This window comes from Phyllostomus hastatus, unplaced genomic scaffold (genome assembly GCF_019186645.2).
Source record: "Phyllostomus hastatus isolate PE091 unplaced genomic scaffold, TTU_PhHast_1.1 phas_contig_34, whole genome shotgun sequence".
NCBI classification, from domain to species: Eukaryota; Metazoa; Chordata; class Mammalia; order Chiroptera; family Phyllostomidae; genus Phyllostomus; species Phyllostomus hastatus.
Genome location: NW_025333857.1, coordinates 37,862,990 through 37,882,148, shown reverse-complemented (window position 1 = coordinate 37,882,148; position 19,159 = coordinate 37,862,990). Strand labels below are relative to the sequence as shown.

The 19,159-nt window shown below is 37.0% G+C and overlaps 1 pseudogene; it reads left to right on the top strand.

Moving 5' to 3' along the window:
- Nucleotides 1–364: 364 nt before the first annotated feature.
- LOC123819917 overlaps nucleotides 365–19,159 on the top strand; it is a 193,832-nt pseudogene continuing 175,037 nt past the window's right edge.

The window sequence follows — 19,159 nt, the reverse complement described above, 5'->3', positions numbered from 1 at the left end:
CGAACTATAAATAAAGCAACAGCCCAGGAGTAGCCACAATGCTCGCTGTAAGGTTATTTGCATCACCGTGTCTGTCTGAATTCCCCTTATGCCAACTCTCCCTTTTAGAAAGCCCACAAGGTTGGCAGGTCCACCTCCTGCTGCCAATGTCAGTGCATTAGCACTTAGCTTAAGTGAACACATATGCCAGGCAGGCTCACGGCTTCCTCCTCCCCTCTTTCCTAATGGAAACACTTCAGATAAAGAGCAACACCACTAATATATGGCATACACTTATTGTATTGATCCTATTTTAGATGATTAGCCCTTGAAAATAGTAACTCAATTAGCTAAGCTGCTACAGAGTGACCAGTACAGGCGTATAATGATGGCAACAATGAAGGTAATGATGATAAAATAATCACAGTGGTAGTGGGAGTAATAATAACAACTTAGTGCTTATTGAGTTCCGGGGACTGTCGGTCGGGCATCAGGACAGAGCACTTGGTATCACACACTGGACGAGCTGTTTCTAATCGTCACAATGACCCCAGAGTTTTTTCTCTGAACTTTAGCTAAAGAGAGGCTTGGGGCAGTGAAATGACTTAGCCACAGGCCATGGTGGGCAGGTAGAGCACTCTGTCTGACTCTAATGTCGAACGGCATTTCTGCTCTTTGCACGCTACCCCTACATTTAACTTCATGTGACAGGGGAAGTCAGACGAGTTTAATTTTCAAATTCATTTAAAAATGTTGAAGTGGTCTCACTTCTCTTAAAATTTCATTGGAAAGACATAGAGACAATAAATTTTAAAACGTGAGAGACATACTAGAATCTAAGGCCACCTTTCAGTAGATTAAGGTGGGTTTTTTTTTCCTGCAATCATAACAGGCTAAGAGTAAAACATTTAATATTCTCTCAGCTCCATTGTCAAAGGTATTTACTTTCCTTTCACCTCCTCATAAGCTCTAGACAGGGGAGTTGTTGGTAATATAAAAAGGCAACCTTCCAAAGGTTTATATGATTTTAAGACGTCATTTCCTTCTCTTTCACAATTTTTTTTTTACTGTGAAAAAAACTAGGTGAGTTTTTCAGTTTCTTTGACTTCATGGATCTGGAAATTTTTTTTTTTGGTAAAACCAAAAGACAAGAAAAACACTGCAAACATTACTATGATCTATGTGAACTTGGAAAAAAAGGTCATCTGCATTCTGACAAAAGACGTAATAAACCTGAACATGGCAAAAACAGATTACTAACCCAGGCATCTACTTAAGATTTATTCATTAATCTCCTGTCATTGGACCACTCGCATTTGCCACCTTGATTCACCTATAAAAACTAGATTGCTGATCTCCAAGCCTGGATAGTGCACCCAGCTTCGAGTGCAGTCAGGGAACCTAAACAGTAACATATCTGACAAGGAAATATCGGAAGGAATGTTGTCTCAATGTTGTCTTATAAAAATAAGACTGCTGACCATGAGGTTGCTTGTTTGATTTTGTGATTGGAAACATCGGTATTTAAGATCCAACACTGTGGTTCAAGAAAAGAATAACTAAGAGTTAGCAAATACTTTTATTAATCGTCTAGTGTGTGCCAGGTATTCTCAGTGCCTGGCACACCTTAGTTTCTATCGAATATTGACAACAACACTATGAATGTTTGTACCATCACCCCTATGTTCTGTATAATGAAACACAATCATAACAGAGTTAACTCACTCGTCCAGTTACGCTAGCTGAAGAAACATCAAGCTGGGGGTTGATTCCAGGTAATCTGGTTCTAAAACCTCCCTCTGTAACTCTCTGCCATGCTGCAAGTGTCCGTGGAGCCAGAGTATGAGTCCGGGTTATCCGAGAGGCCTCAGCCTCACCAAGCACAGGTGCTGAGCTGACTCATCTTCCTCCTGGTGAGGCAGGAAGGTACCTGAACTCAGTACATCCTGAATCCTCAGCTCCAGGTCCTGAGCCCTGTGAAAATGGCATCAGCCTCTTCCCATGGGATCATTTGCCTGCTCTACTGGGCAGAGCCAATCTAATCCTACTCAGAATCAAGGATAACGGGACATCCCCAGATGCATCATCATTCACCCAGATCTTCCCCTTTGGAGAGTTTTTAATGGGACTAAGCAATCACTGACTGACTTAAGTTTGACTGAGAGGAAACTGAAGCCTGAGCTTGCAGATGCTGGCAATGGACTTCTGAGGAGCACTGAGAAGTTCTTGGGAAAAGGGGCACCCTCCATGCCATTTTTCCCTCAACACATTCATGCAAGAACAGCCGAACTCCGAGTGGCAGGGTCACGAGGTAGCATGGTCCCAGCACATCATCTTCCCCTTCTGGAGTCATCTGCTCTGCTCCTCACTCCAAGTCACTAGTAGCAACCGTTTTCAAAAAAGAACTTAATTTTTCCCTTCACTTATCATAAGAGGACCATCTGATGGTTTTCTGCCTATGTTAGCCTTGGGCAACAATCTCCTTAACGTTCTTTTTGAAGCTTCTGTGCACTATTTCTTTTAAATGGCTATCTTCCACGGTTAGACCCATCTCACTTTGAAAGAGGGAGACATGCCCATGACCTTCTCACACCAAACCATGTCGCAGTAAGAATCACAAAGAAATCATAACAAGGCTTAACCGAGTCTGTGGAGCCTTGACAGCCACGGACGAAAAGGGCCACAGACTATCATTTATAATTTAGCAGCATTATTTTATTATGGTCACCTCTACTCTCCTAGGTTTATCTCACATCTTCCTTGGCATTTTAAACAAAAACACGCTTTCTTCCAATTCTCCTTCTGGTTTTCATCAGCTCATGTTATGTCTTGTCACATCAAGTCATGTTTGATGTGACGTGACATGGGGCGCTCTGTAACTCAAGCCAATCAATTGAGGAATCAAGAACAGCCCTGAAGAGTCTTAGATACAAAGCAGGGCTGCTGACTGCCTTTTGACATTCCCCCAGTTCTTTGGGAAACCAGCTAGGAGAGGAGCAGGATTATTCTCATCTAATGTGTCTGTGTTCTATTTGCCGTTTTCATTTTCCCAGCTGACTACCTGGTCAGGGAAGCTGTATCATTTGGACACTGTCTAACTAGATAGCTATATTTTGTCCATCTACGCCTGGCTACATAATCTGCAGGGCCCAGTGTAAAATAAAAATGCATAGCCCTTTGTTAAAAAGTATTAAGACTTTTAATACCAGGATGATGACATCTGAACATTTAATTGAGCATGAACATTTAATTGAGCTGAACACTGGACCCTGAGTGACACCAGGTACATGCCTTGCACACGGAAACTTTTTGGTCTTGGGATCACATGCAGGGGTCTTCCTATCTTTAGAAAGTGTAATGTGCCTGATGGTGCACATTTCTGATGATGGTCTATCGTGCCAGACCCAAGAGGGAGAAGAGGAATGTCATTAAAACTGCATTCGGGGATATTTCAATCAGTGCTGATTGATACTTCTCAGAGCTCAGCGACCTGCCACACATATTCCGTAGTGGTAAGAACGGGACACTGCTATTTTTTACCTGTATCTACCTTCTTCTCCTTCCTGCAACTGTCCCTGTATTCCCTTCTGTTTTGGTGTGGTTCATAATGCTTTGGCAAAGATTACTCTTTTTACATTTTTACATTACAGCTTTTATTCCAAATGAAACCTACCTTGCTTTGTATTGTTGCATCAGTCCTCTGCAAAGTGGCAGCAATGTTGCACAATTAACTGGTGCAATTTATGGACTGAAAGAAGTAACCCCTTCTGTTTGAGCTTTAGGTTGTGTGTGTGGGTCTACCCTTACATCCGTATCCAAACATATTTTGCAAATTGCAAATGAACTAGAGCAAATTCCTGTGGTATATACACACATGGTTTTGAAATTTACTGAAACCTCCAAAAGTACAGTGTGCATGAAATTGGGGGGAAAACTAAGAGAAAAATGGAAGCAAAAAAGATCTTTTAAACCAAGTGTTTTCCTTTTCAAACAGGTTGGCATGAGAGACTCAAATCTCTGTTTTAAAACAAGTAAAATTATTTTGAAACCCTAAAAGCTTCAGCCCATGAATAAGATTCTAGGTCCTCTTGGCATTGCCAACATTTTAATATCAGCTGGCACTAGAAGTCCTGTTCTGAGGTGCCTTCGATGCAGGAACCCTGCCTTTGGAGATCTGAAAAGAAATTACCCAATTAAGATGTAATGGCCCTCCAGCTTTCCCAGGCTGTGAGAGGAGGCATATTTACAATCACAGCGCACCATAAAATTACATCCAGTTGTATCAAATCAACAGGGATAATTGAGCCAGCACTGTCCCCATGCGGAGCTCCACACGTGCACCTGCAGACGAGGCTGGCAGGACATGCAACCAGCAGGGCAGCCTGTCAGGGGTTCAGGAAGATGTTCACTGGACGTGGGGTTGGGGTGGAGAGGCATTAGGATGTAATGGTGACGCAGAGTTTACCCAAGAATGTTATTATCTGTGCCCAAAGAGACTCCACTAATCAAAAGCCAGCTATTCTGAAAACAAAATCATGTAGGCAGCATGGATATTTTTACATATTCTCTAGAAATATTAACACATATTAATTTTTAAAGGTTTACAACGTTTTGAGTGGTTCTAAGATGACTTGGTTTTAATCATCTTCTAATTTTACCATGTTTCCCTAGAAAATTTTATTTTTTTCAAAACACAATTTGTGTTTAGGAAGCTGAACAAGTAAGATTGCTCCTCTTAGCAGAGTTTTCCACTCCTCCAAAGGTCAGTGATGATGTAGGAAGACAGTCTAATTATTCCTTAAAACCTCTTTTTCTCATTTTTCTTCTCTGTCTTCCTCTTTCGCCTTAACAAATCAGGAAACGGTGAACAGAAACAACTTCACGCCTGTCAAAAGGCGACGTTCAGACCTTGAGGAGAACAGCAACAGCGCTGGTGGGCATGCAGAACGCTGCTGCTGGGTGGTGCGAGCCTGCACCACGGCCTTCCGCCTTCCGCTTCCTGTTGAGAAGGAGAAAGGCCTGCTGGCAAAAGCAACAGCATCTCAGTGGGAGACAGAGAAATGCGACCAGATGATTGGGCCCGGCCTTATGGGTACTCTGTGTGTGTGTGTGTGTCTGTGTGTGTGTGTGTACACGTACAGAGGAACAGGGTGAGAACAACAGGAGAACAATGTGGGAGAGAAGAGAAGGGCACATTCACAGAAGTGGCGGCCCAGCACACTCTGAAGGAGCCTGAAGTTTGCCATGAGACCATCGATGGTTTCCCAATGTGCATTTTAAAACTAAGATTCTCTAAACCTCTGCTGTCCAGTACCATAGCCACACTCACCACAGGTGGCTTCTGAGCACTTGAAATGTGTCTAGTTAGCATGGAGATGTGCTCAGCAGTATCAAATACACACTGCATTCAAAGATTTGACATGATAAAGGGAATGTATGCTATTTCATCAGTGTTTACTTTGATTCATGTAAAAATGTAATAGTTCGGATGTGTTGGGTTAAATAAAATATATTCTTAAAATTAATTTTTCCTGTTTTAAAAAACTTTAATGTGGCTCTGAGACAAAAACTCACATGAAACATGTGGCTTGCATTCTTTTCTAGTGGACAGGGTTCCTCTAATTATTTCAGCCTCTGATGTGTATATGCATAATTTTTTTTATCTCAGTGTCCTAATTACCCTGAAATTTCTCCCTTGATTACCCCAGTCCAGGAAGATATAATACATTCCAGAAAGGACTATTGATGGTTGTCAGTTTCTCCATGTCTTGGAATCCTGCCAAGGAAATACATTTATAAGTCACTTATGCCTGGCAGCTCTCTTATCTTTCTTAAAATATAGGTGAGGGGCTGGTTCTGTGATTGAGCACAAAATGAGAGCTGCTCTCTCATGCCACCTTCCAAGCAGGTGGCATTTTGTACCAGGTTATATAAACAGGGAGTCCAGAGCTCAAACTGAGAAAGAAAAAAAAAAAGAGAGAGAGAACGAGGGAAAAATTCTTTACCAAAAAAATCCCTGATTTCTCCAGGAGCACACAGAGAAGGAAAAGACATTTAGTGTCAGCAGTAGTTCATTATCTAAGTCCTTTGTAATTACTCTAAAGCTGTCATTAAAGATAAAAAGTGATTACAATATTAATTATATCTTCTTGTATTTGTGTAGATCTTTATAAATTAAAAAGCATATCCTCAGCTGTCATCTGGTCTCCTATGATGACTCCCATGACTTAGGGCAGGGGTGTCAAATTCATTGTCACCGGGGGCCACATTAGCCTTGCGATTGCCTTCAAAGGGCCGAATGTAATTTCAATGTCTTAACAGTTAAGAAGTAGTTATGTTTATACAGTCCTAAAATTATTTCGGCTCTTTGAAGGCAACCATGAGGCTGATGTGGCCCCCAGTGAAAATGAGTTTCATACCTCTGGCACTTTAAGGTGTTCTCTCCAAACTTTGTAAGAGTCATACAATAAAACTGAATAAAGTCTTGGGTTGGGGCTTGTCATATTGTTCTATCATTTGAAATCAGTTGCTTTCCCTCAAGATTGTGGCTGTGATATTTGATCCCCAGAATGGAACAAATTGAAGTTCAGAACCAGTTGTCCTCAAATAGCAGTCATCAGACTCACCTGGAGGACCTGGGAAAGCACAGTTGCTAGGCACCCCCCGTTTTTGAGGTTCTGGTTCTACAGATCTGGGGTGGGCCTGATAATTTGCATTTCTATAACTAGTTCACAGGCAATGCTGATGCTACTGGCCCAGGGACCACACTGAGAAAAACGCTGCTTTTAGGGTGTTAACTCCATGGGAAAAATTTACAAGGACAGAGGACATATAATTGCAGTGACAAGGACCTAGTCAATGAATATGTGTAGAAGCTGAGCTGGATTATTTTTTCTCTTGAGAACCTTTTGGGGGACTGGGACCCCTCACATTAGTGAATTTCTGAAATGCAAACAATTTAGAAAACTGGGTCAAGAAAGTCAGCAGGAGGTAGAAGATAGTAGAGGACAGAGAGAAAGAGAGAGAGAGAAAGGGAGAGACAGAGAGGGAGAGGAAAGCAGAGGAAGGGGAGGGTAGGGAGGAGGAGAAGGGAAGAGGAGGAGAGGAGAGGACCAGAGAGACAGAGACATGGAAGATACACAGAAACTGATTGATGAACTTCTTACCAGAAAAGAATAGAAGAGCAAATCAATACCACAGTTTCCTGTTATACACATATTAAGAATAATCAAACAATAAAAAGGTCATTAGTAAGCTATTTAAATGTTTGCAATGTTTTCCCTAAGAAAGGAAATGATCATTTATCATCATGGTTGAAGTTACTTAAGAAGTCTAAACACGGTTATCTAAATTGGCAGTGCCGGCAGAATCTCTTGCTTCTCCAAATTGTGATCAAGCAGTAGGACTTCAAAACAGTCTTTGATATAAAATTCTGAAAGGGAATTACCATTGAAGAAATGCAATTAACTAGAGGTCTTTTTCCTATGACATAGTTTTAAGTAAATAAAGTAGATAACTGCATTGCTCCTGACCCTGCCCCCAGAGGAGGGCAGAGGACAGAGCTTTCCATTCTTTTGAAATGTCCTTCTTCATTTTTTCTCACACTGTCATTTTTCTATCTACTTCTAAGTTCTAAAAGGGGGAAAAACATGTAGCACAATGACAAGTATTATGTAGCAATGGTCAAAAATTAAATTACCCAAAGTACATTAACAAAAACCCTTGCTTTAAGGAAATCACTCTCTCATTTCCAATCTGGGACAAATGAAATTTTCAGCCAAATGGTTTTTGAGGCATTCAGCTGTTTGTAGTGACAGAGTGAAATGGTTGGATAATTATAAAGCAGTGTGTTACTTTGGAGGATAATTTTCCATTTAAGAGAGAGCAAGGAGCTGGTTTTCTCAGGAAGTACTTTCTGACGTGGGGGTTTCAGGCACGGCAGTAAAATAGTGTCTGGTTCCCGAAGGTCGTGAACACACTCCTGGTGGCACACACAGCCCATGCCCATGCGGCCTCAGCACAGTTTTGGAGTGGGTCTCCTTTTTGTCCTGCTCAGTTAAAAGTTGGATTGAGTGCAGCCATAGAAAGCTATGGCTAGCACGATTTTTTTTATCGGTAAAATTTATAGAGTAATGTATCTACTTTGAACATGACTACTGTTAAACCTGGAGATCAAGCAAAGTGACACTGAGTATATTGCTTTATCAATTGGATTCGTTCAAGTGAAAAATGCTGATCAGGCCATGTCTATCCCTTGGGTATAGAAACCCTACTTCAATTCTTGAATGGTCGATACATAAAAGTCAAATTCATTATAATTTGTAGCTTTTTTTTTCTTGAAGAAGCACACAGTTCTTAGTACATCAATATCAACTCTTAAATCCACATCGGATGGAGAGGGTACAGCACAGTAATTCAATCTCTTTACACTTAATATGGTCGGGAAGGGAGAATGAAAACAGCCTCTTGTAAAATGATAGAAAAAACAGGATGCAATCACTCTGATGGAGCAGTGCAAAGGAGTCATTTTACACCATCCGTTACCAGGGCAACAAAATACAGTGAGCCCTATACATCTAACAGGTGACATTTTAGCTAAGAAATTGCTTCTTTGGTATTTTTTCTTTCTATGAAAAACAATGTTACCAGCATTTTCACTTGTCATGTACTATAGGGCAACATATTCCTGCTGACAGACCCATAATGGAAAAATCGAGCAGTTAAATAGTATTACAGTCTAACTTTTTGGATACATGTTAATATGCTCTTTAAAGAGATTTCAGACGTTTTCAAACACCCTGGAGATTCAAGGGACTGGCAATCTCAGCAAACATCTAGGCATTCAACTTGGTTTTTAGAGAAGGAGAAAGTATTTAACTGCATTTCTAGAATGTGGTACAAAGTCCTAGATATACTTTTAGGAAAAGTAATTAATATAATCGTTTCATGTCATGAGGCCTCCTGACTTGCAAACTTAACATCACGTTACATCCAGCAGTCCTTTCTTCGGAAGAAACAAAGTAAGAAAATGAGGTTTTCCTAGCAGCATTGTCTTTCCTTTTCAGCTTATCTCAAAAGTCATCTGCTGCTGAAAAATTAAGAAATGAGGAAATTATTTTCCTCAAGAAAGTCCTAAGAGTTTTGTAGAATTAATGTAATTGTTTTTCTTAGGTACCTGGAGGAGATAATTACTCCCCCCCAAATAATTCACACAGTGCAGTAATTAGAAAATGTGTATTAGTCCTCCCTTCCATTTTGTTTTATTGCCCATCTAAGAATTTTATTACTGCCCCAGAAGTATTCCAGGTCTTCTAGGCTTAGATTCCAAAGGGAAGTATGCAAATTTGTGGCTGGGTTATCATTTGGCCTTTCATAAGGTTCTTTTAGAACCACTGATATTCAAGAATAGAAATCGAAAGCTAGAGTAGAGTTTAGAGAACATAGTACAAACTTTCCTCTTTACAGATCAATACACCAATGTCCAAGAGGGCAGAGGGTGATAGAAATGGGACAAGAACCCAGGTCCCCTGATGCTGAGGCCAGTGCTCGCACAATTACTCAAAGTCATTCAAATATTTATTGAGTACCTGCTATGTGCTCAGTATTCTGGGATACAAAATTGAATAAAGCACAGTCCCAGGCTTCCAGGAGGCCACCAACAGGGTTGACAGTTACAAATACAACAGCTACGTGCTCTAATGGAGACGTGACAAAGGCACTAGTGGGAGACAGAGGTGGAAAATCTATTTAAAGCAAAGGCTACCTGTTAATTACATGGCAATTTGTCACCTATCATAACAAAACTGCCCAGTTATCAGGCTCAAACGGGAAGTGACATAGAAGCCAGCACATCTATGCCAAGGACCAGAAATATCTTTTCTTTATTTTTTAATGTAAAAAATACATAATAAAAGTTACCATTTGTCTTAGTTCTTTCAAGCTGCTACAACAAAAAATACATAGACTGAGTGGTTTATAAACAACAGAAATTTATTTCTCACAGTTTTGGGAGTTTCCTGGTGAGGGACCGAGATGCAAAGAGCCTGCCTACTTCTCACTGTGTGTTCGCCTGGCCCCTAAAAAAGAAGAGGTCCTTTTATAGAGACACTAATCCCATTCTTGGGGTCTCCACTCTCATGACCTGTTCACTTTCTGAAGGCCCACCTCCTCATACTATCACAGTGGGGGTTATGAGTTCAACTCATGAATTTTCAGGGGACACATTCAGTCTCTAGCACCATCTTAACTATTTTTAAGTGTGCTGTTCAAGAGTTAAGTATATTCACATGGTTGTGAAAAACTTTCTAGAACTTCTTTATCAATCAAATCTCAAACTCTATATCCACTAAACAACTCCCTTCCTTCCCACCTCCCTCTCCACCCCCCAACCTCCCCTACCAGGCCCTGACAACCACCTATTATACCTGCTGTCCCTGTGAATTTTACTACTTTAGATGCTGCATGTAAGTGGAATTATACACTATTTTTCTTTTGTGCCTGGCTTTTTTTTCCCATTTAGCACAGTGTCCTCAAGTTTCATCCATATTGTAGCATGTGACAGGATTTCCTTTTTTTTAAGTCTGAATAATACTGTCACATGCATATATCACATTTTGTTTGTTCATGTCCTTGACAGACACTTGGATTGCTTCTACATGCTGGCTATTACATGACTGTGCAAAAGGGTTAGAAATATCTTAAGAAGAAGAGAGGCAAGACCTGGCAAGGAGAAGCTCAGAAAAGAGGAGGGAAAAGAATAAAAAGTATGCGTGTGTGTATGTAGGCAGGCAGGTAGGTGAAAAAAAAAAAGTCCAAGTAATTGCCTTAAGAAAATAATTCTCTTCAAATTTGGATTCAAATAATTCAGATTATTTGGATTCCACCCATTATGGTCCTGAAGGATTGAAAAATTAAGGTGGCAACATTCTGCAAATTAACATGTAGTAGGTTGTGAAAAGAAAAAAATTCTTATTTTTTGGCTTATGTTAAATACTAAAGAATCCCAGGAAATAGTAAAATGTCTGAGAGAATGTGAAAAAGCAAGGAAGTTGTGATATAATGGGGAAGAAAAAACAGAAAAAAAAAGTGGGACACTTTAGATAAATCCTCAGACCTGGGGTGTGCTCCGTGCACACTATGGAAGTCACCTGTATTAGCTGTCCATGATTTGACTAAGAGAGTCCTGGTTATGACATAGGGGAGTAAAGTACAAAGTGCATGTATAAAATCAGACAAGAGGAAATCAATGGATGCACATGGAGTTAGAATTTGACAGAGGAGGGAGCAAGGTTTACTGGGTTGGGGCCGAAATCCAGAAACCTGAGAAACCCAGGAAACAGTTACATATGATTATGAATAAGCACAGATGGAATAAGGCCCAACTAGACAAAGAGGCAATTATTTAAAATTGGATACAATTAAGTACAAAAGTAAGAAGAAATATATACTATTTTTGTGCAGTTTTCCATGCTGTGTTATTATTGTCTGGAATGTCCTTTTCTCTTTCATGTGTATTTCTTTTAAGTGGCTGACCTACTGATGAAACCTGTCTTCCGTTTGAGGGAAAAAGCACTGCTCCATAAGACTAGAAAGCTTTCCGTGTTCATGGCATCGGTAGGGTTAATGATTTCTGCTCCCTGGCACTCAAGTCTCCCCGGAGTGGGGGCTCCTGGGTCTCCTGGGTCAGCACCTGTCCTCCTTAGAACCAAGCCTTGTTACAGGAGAGTGAGAGAAAGGAGGAGCACTTGCTTTAGCTCCTGAACCGTGTGCTGAGTTCAGACAAAGGCATGTTAGGGCATGGCAAACAAATGTGATGTGCTTTTAACCCAGGCCTACAGCTAAGAACCTAGGAACAAGAATTTGTGTTTCCTGAATTTTAAACCATGTCAGTCATTTATCATTTTGTTCTCAGTACCTGACTTAGAAAGTTTAAGTAGTTTCAAATTTCAAATTTAAAAACTTGGATGATTTCATTAAAACAAGCAAAAATAGACAAAGCAATCTAAACAACAATAAAAAGATTTTGATGAGACTGCTCCCTAAATAGGACTGGGAAAAAAAAGATGTAAATGCTGAAATTGTTCTGTGTAACAGGTATATTTAAAACTTTTTTAAGTTAAAAATATCAGAATAATTTTACATATTTGTATTCATTTGGTGTATGCAGGTTTCCTAAAAAAATCAAGCTGTGTTTTTCTTATTAAAAATATGTAGCCTTTATGGGTCATTATAAATTCTTTATAATTATCACTTATTTCTGTTATATTTCATTTACTCAGTGGATGATAATTTCTTCAATCCTCACTCTGTAACTGGCTATTTAGGTTTATTTTTATTTTGTTTTATTTGTTTATTTCTTAAAGATTTTATTTATATATTTTTAGAGAGAGGGAGAGAAACATCAATGTGTGGTTGCCTGTCACGCACCCCTACTGGGGACCTGACCTGCAACCCAGGCATGTGCGCAGACTGGAATTGAACTGGAGACACTTTGTTAATAGGCTGGCACTCAATCCATTGAGCCACACCAGCCAGAGCTAGGTTTATTTTCATATTTTGCCTGTTAAAAATGATGCTGTGGCTAGGTGTAAGGTTTAGTTTTTTATTTTGTTTAATTTTATGCTTGATAGCAAATAGAAGTTATTAATTGCACAGTTAAATCTGCCAACACTTCCTTTTGGGATGACCTTTGTTAATTCTAAACTTGGAAAGTTCTCCACATTTCCAGAGCTATAAGAAAAATTAACTGCTTTTTCATTTTAGTATTTTAAAAATAGTTTTGAAGGTTTTTTTCCCTTTTACTCTCCAAACTACCTGTAACTCTTCATGTATATGAGGTATATATTTAGATATTTCATATTTAGATATATTTAGATATTTCATTTTCCTAAATACATGAAAAATTTTCAGTAATTGTTTATTGAATAATCATTTTCCTCTAGTCATTTGTGAGATCACTTTCTAAATATATTAAATAATAGCACACTCTACGATTTGCTTTCTTCCTGAGCACAACAGCTGAATTTTGGATAGACCCATTTATTAAAATGTAAGTAGAAAGCAATTCTGAGTGAGATAACATGACTCTGTGTGTTATTAAATGAGAGTCTTTGTTACTCAACTAGATTGTAAGTATTTTTTTCATTTTCCTTAATAAACAATCATTTTATGAACCCCAATTTGTGGATGTGTAAACTCTAGGAATGAGCAGTACCTTTTTTTATCACAATTATATTTTTTAGTTTTTACTTTTGAGGTATAATTTACACTCTTCTTAAAGGTCTTGTAGTTACAGATATAATATTCAACACATATTCTGAACAGAAAAGGTGTTATAATGAAAATGTAACCTAGAAAACAGCAATAGTAAGGTCTGTGATGAGATGCAGGTAAAGATGACCACCGTTAACATGAACACCATTATTGCCAATATATTAGGAAGAGTAAGGGCACCATTTAATCTATTATTCTTCAAAGTTATTTAGGTTTCTCAGAAAAAGTTGTATGAGAAGTAAAAAGTGCTATAGTAAGAAAGGATGATGATAAAAGAAACAAGGGAATAACTAATTGAATATAATTCCATTTCTGTAAAAGTTTAATAATTGATTTTCTGACTTTTTCATTTTGGGGGGATGAAAGGTACCAATATTCATGGAGAAAAATATCAGTATAAGAGCTTTAAGACGTAGGCTACAATCTATAAATTATATGTCAGTGATATATAATTTTTTTGTCAATAAAAATATTTTTTCATGTTGACATTTTAATTCTAGTAAAATGTATAAAGATGGCAACCTTTATTTTTAACTTTAATGACAAGTATATAATTTCAGTTAGTCATATCAATGATTATAAAGAATAAATGATAATTATTTAAAATTAGATCAACATTTGCCCTGGCTAGTGTGGCTCAGTTAGTTGGAGGGTCATCCTGTAGACTGAAAGGTTGTAGGTTCAATTCCAGGTCAGGATACAAACCCAGGTTGCAGGTTTGATCCCTGGTTGGGCTGGGTACCCCAGTCAGGGCATGTACAATCAATGTTTCTCTCTTACATTGATGTTTCTCTTCCTCTCTTGTTCTCTTTCTCTCTCTGCCTCCCTTCCCATCTCTCTAAAAGCAATGAAAAAACATCCTCAAGTGAAGATTTAAAAAATAATAATAATAAAATAAAATAAAATAAAATAAAATAAAATAAAATAAAATAAAATAAAATAAAATAAAATAAAATTAGACTAACATTTCTTTCTTTTCCTGTACCATTTTCTTTTCTGGACAATTTTAGCTACTTAAAAAAAGCCTCTACCACAATAAAATATAAGTAGAAATGGATTAATCCTCAGTGACTATATGAATAACCTCATTAACACTGGTGTCCCTAACACTGTTGCCATTTGCCTCCTTCTATCTAGTTCATCCTCTATTCTGCTAACAGAGTGATCAGTCACTATTCCACTTATCCCACAGAATAAAATCCAAACATTTTGGTTTTATGTACAGCCTGACATCAGCTACTTTTCCACCTTCATCTTCAGTTCCTAACTGGCTTCTGTTCTACCCACTCTGTAAACCTCGTGATCTGTGGACAAACCCAATGCATTTGCTTACTTTTGTACCTAGACTGCTATTCTGCAAACCTCTGTTCCTGAAGAATTGCTGATGGGATGTGAACATTTTTTAAAAGTGTCCTAATAGTGCATTAGAAATAGACATAAGCACAGAAAAAAAACAGCCTTGCCAAATAAGCTGAACCCAAAGTACAAGGACAGTGAAAAAAAAAGTCAAGTCAGCTTAAACCCAACTGGCATTTACAAGACTAACAATATTGTTTGCAGTTCGCTTGGAAGGAAACCAACCAGCTTAAGATAATTAAGTGCTACCATTCAAAGAAGGGTTATGCAGGTACCAAGTATGGTTGTCTGAGACACCAAATCCCTCCTTACATACAAAGATCTAAAAATATGAAAAACTTGAAGAAGTGGAACACTAAAAGTATTTGTGATACTGTAATTCTGACTAACAGAAGACTTACATGGGAATCTAGACAGAGCAAAGAGAGCAAAAAACACAAAAGATGCATGTTCCTACATTTCTAACTTTAATGCATAAACCCAAGACTTTCTTGAGTACTTAAGACATTTGTATTCTCCCTCTGGTTCTTCTCAAGTTAGTATAGGCAATAAATCCTGTAGCTGCCCATCCACATTGCCTTATGTCTTCTGAAAAATAAACAGTATAGATTAGAAAGGAAAAAGCTTGTTCTTCTGATTTGAGAAATGAAAGCTATCTTGTTGGTATACCTTTACCAATGCCCATGAGGGTTTGGTCCACCCAATGCTGTAAATGTTAGTGTAGTATAATCAACTGCTACTACCTTATCCTTTAGGATCAGCTTGAAAGTCATTGTCTCTCTGGATTTTTTAAATTTGTTTTTGATTTCCTGCAGACAGATGTAATTGCTTATTATACTTGTCTGTAGCACTTTATACAAACCCACAAAATAATATTTGCACTATGTATTTAAGGGTAGGGACTAGAGCTTCATCTTTTATCATTCCAATGCCTTAAATATAATCTGCACTAGAAAAATAATTTTTAAAAAATTAAACTGTCAAATTAGGCAATGCATCTACAAGTTTCTAGGTTGTGTTAAATTTTCTTTACTCTTCAAGTTTATTACAATGGTTTCATGAAGCCATTCTTTGCACTACAGCCTGTGACCAATGACCTTCCTTCTCTGAATCCCCACTGAATTTATTTTTAGTGTTTTATAGTTTAGAGCTTAATTATTTCTCACATAGTCATTATCATTTCTTCTGTAGATAATTGGATTCTTTAAGATAATAATCATATTTTATCCTAACAAATGTCTACTATAATACTGACATATGAGAAATATCCAGCAAATACCTGTTGATTAGTATACTTAGACCATTATCCTAGTTTTCACACAATATATTAATACTTAATATACAATTTATTTTGTAAAGATTTACTTATTTATTTATTTTTAGAGATAGGGGAAGGGAGGGAGAAAAAGGGAGAGAAGCATCAAAGTGTGATTGCCTCTCATGCACCCCCAGCTGGGCACCTGGCCTGCAACCCAGGCATATGCCCTGACTGGGAATTGAACAAGCAACCCTTTGTTTTGCAGGCCAGCATTCAATCCACTGAGCCATACCAGCCAAGGTAATACCAGATACGTAATTTTAGTTTTAAGGGTAACAACAAATGGCCTACATATCAAAATCACTGCAGTATTCCATCATTTGTACCACAATTAATTTATCCATTCTTTTACTGTAGGCTGTTTGAATTGTTCTTGATTTTCATTATAACAGTATCATAATAAACATCCTTTGATATGAGTCAGTATCTAAGACTACAGTTCCCAAACTTTTTGGTCCAGGGCTCCTTTACTCTTTTAAGTATCATTGACACTGTCAAAGAGTATTGTTTATATGAATTGCACATATCAATGTTTACTGTATTAGAATTTGAAGCCAAAATTTAAAAAAGCATAATACTAAATATAAATATTAAACTACTTCAATAATAAATTCATTATATCTTAAGTAGCATATTTTATTAAAATAACTACATTTACACAAAAATAGTCCAAGAGAAAGCAATGTAATTCTGCAATTAATGTCTAGCTTAACAGAACATAGGTACTCATCCTGCATTGATACATAGCTTTGATAGACAGAAGTTCTATGTCACACAGATGTTTTGTTGTTAGAAACAGAAACATATTTCAGCATATTATTGTAGATGTTACTCTTTGACACTATCCCAACTCTCAACTAAAACGGTGTTCCATTAACAAAAACAGCTATTTCAGCTCATAACTGAGTCACACAAGTGTTTTTTGTTCTTCCTTGTGCAGCAGAAACATTCGAAGCACTTAATGCTTAATTGCAATTTTATCACACAGAATATTAAAATGAAGTGTACTCAAGAGTCAAGATTTAAGAAATTTAATACTTTTCACTGGTTTATCAAGGGCATTCAATAGTAAAACTTTTTATTGTTTTAAATGAAAGCACCTGGCAGTGAAGAAAAAGTAACTGCATTAGATTTTGATGCTTCAGCTTTGACTTGTGTTTCATAGCCTTTATGCCATCAGTATAAAAGTCAAACAGACAAAAGATAAAAGGGGTGTTATTATTATTATTATAAAAGTAATTTTAACTTGCAGATACCCTGGAAAGATCTTAGGGGCCCCCAGGGATTTGTGGACCACACTTAGTAAACTGCTGCTCTAAGATGTATAACTAGAAAAGGAATTACTGGGATAGCGTGAGAATTTAGTCATCTTTGTTTTGCTAAACTGATGTGAATTCCTACCAGCCATGCTAAATACTCCCTTCTTCTGTTCATCCATGGTAACAATTAGTATTAGCACATTCATAAAACTTTGCCAAGCTAACGTGGCTATACTAGTGACTGTATTGTTTCAATTTCACTTCTATACTTGCTAGCTTTTGATAATTTATATATATCAATTGTCTATTTGGGTGTCTTCTGTGAATTTTGTCTGCTTTCCTTTCTGGTTATTTGTTTTTTCCTTAGTCATCTTTGGTGTTTATATGCTTTTGTTACTTCTAGTTCTTTGCATGTTTTACACATTGCAAGTATATTCTCCCAGTATTTTTCAGCCTTTATATTTTACTATAAATATACTAAATATAATATTGGTAAATCACTATATATAAATATAGTAAATCATGGAATATAGTAAATATAAATATAGTAAATCATGATTTAATTTATAGAAATTTTACATTTTAATTTGGCCAAGTTATTAGCCTTTCTCATACAATTTCTAATTTTGGGGAACACATGTTTTAAAACTCTTTATGTGCCCAAATTCATAACCATAGTTCTCTTATATTTTCTTCTATTTTAAAGTTTTGTTTTATACACTTAGCTCTTTAAACCAACTAAATGTACTTAGTAAATCAGCCTACTAATCATGTCATCCAAACTGTCTACATACTTAATATTTTTCATCTGCTTCCTCCATTGGTTTCTATAGGAGAAATGTTAAAATCTTTCACTATTAATGGGAATTTGATTCTTTAATTCAGTCAGCCATTGTTTCATACAGTTGAAAGTCTTGTTGTTAGGTGCATATAAGATAGTACTTCTTACAGCTCCTCAGAGGAATGCTTCTCTTTAACAAGATGTGGTATTCCTTTTTATCTCCAATAATACTATTGGAAAGTATTATTGTTCTACCCACCCTCATTTAGTCATTATTTACAAAAATTTCTATTTACCTCTACTAGACTTCACCTTTTATTAAGTATTTGCCTGGAATATATTCTTTGACCTCTTACTTTCACATTTTCATGTTCCTATGCTTTATGTGTTTCTATTATGAATAGCATATAACAGCATTTTATATATGTATGTGTACATGATTATCCACTAAGAATATTTGCATTTTAACTGGTGAGTTAAAAGACACTGTGAAATTGATATTTTTAGATTTATTTTTATCTTTTTAATATAGTGCTTTGTACATACCATGTATTTTTATGCTTTTCCTTATGTATAACCTGCTTTCAAGTATGTTTTATTTTCTTTCAAGTATTTTCATTAATTTTTTAATCTAATGTTAGCTGTGGTTTAGATGTTATAAGAGATACATCTATTCCTTTAAAGGTAACCTTAAGCATTTTAGCATACATATTTAAATTAACATAAACATACAGAAGTTAGTCAACATACTTAAATTCTAAACAATATGTACATATCTCTCTGGAAGTTTTAAACTTTTGATTCTCTTTAGGGATCAGCATATTAATTGGTTGGTGGTAACTTTCCCAGTAACACAAATGCTTCAGAACCTAGATAATTATTTTATTTGAACATTTTACTCATGGTATTTCCTAGGCAATACATGCACAAACACCATCCCTAAATAACTTCTGCAGAGTCTACAGTGTAAGAAAGGCAAAGAAAATTTTAAGTTCAAGTTCTATTTCTGGAAACTGATGATCACCTCAACCTCTACAGCAAACGAAAGAAGTAGCGTCCTTCAGGTATCGTCACCGAATGTGAAGACTTTGCCTCACCGATGGCAAATTACTAAATCACAATTTAAAGATAGCAGTCAAATTTTGCTTCTTTCCAGTTTTAAATTGGCATATACCTGAGTTTGAATATTTTATA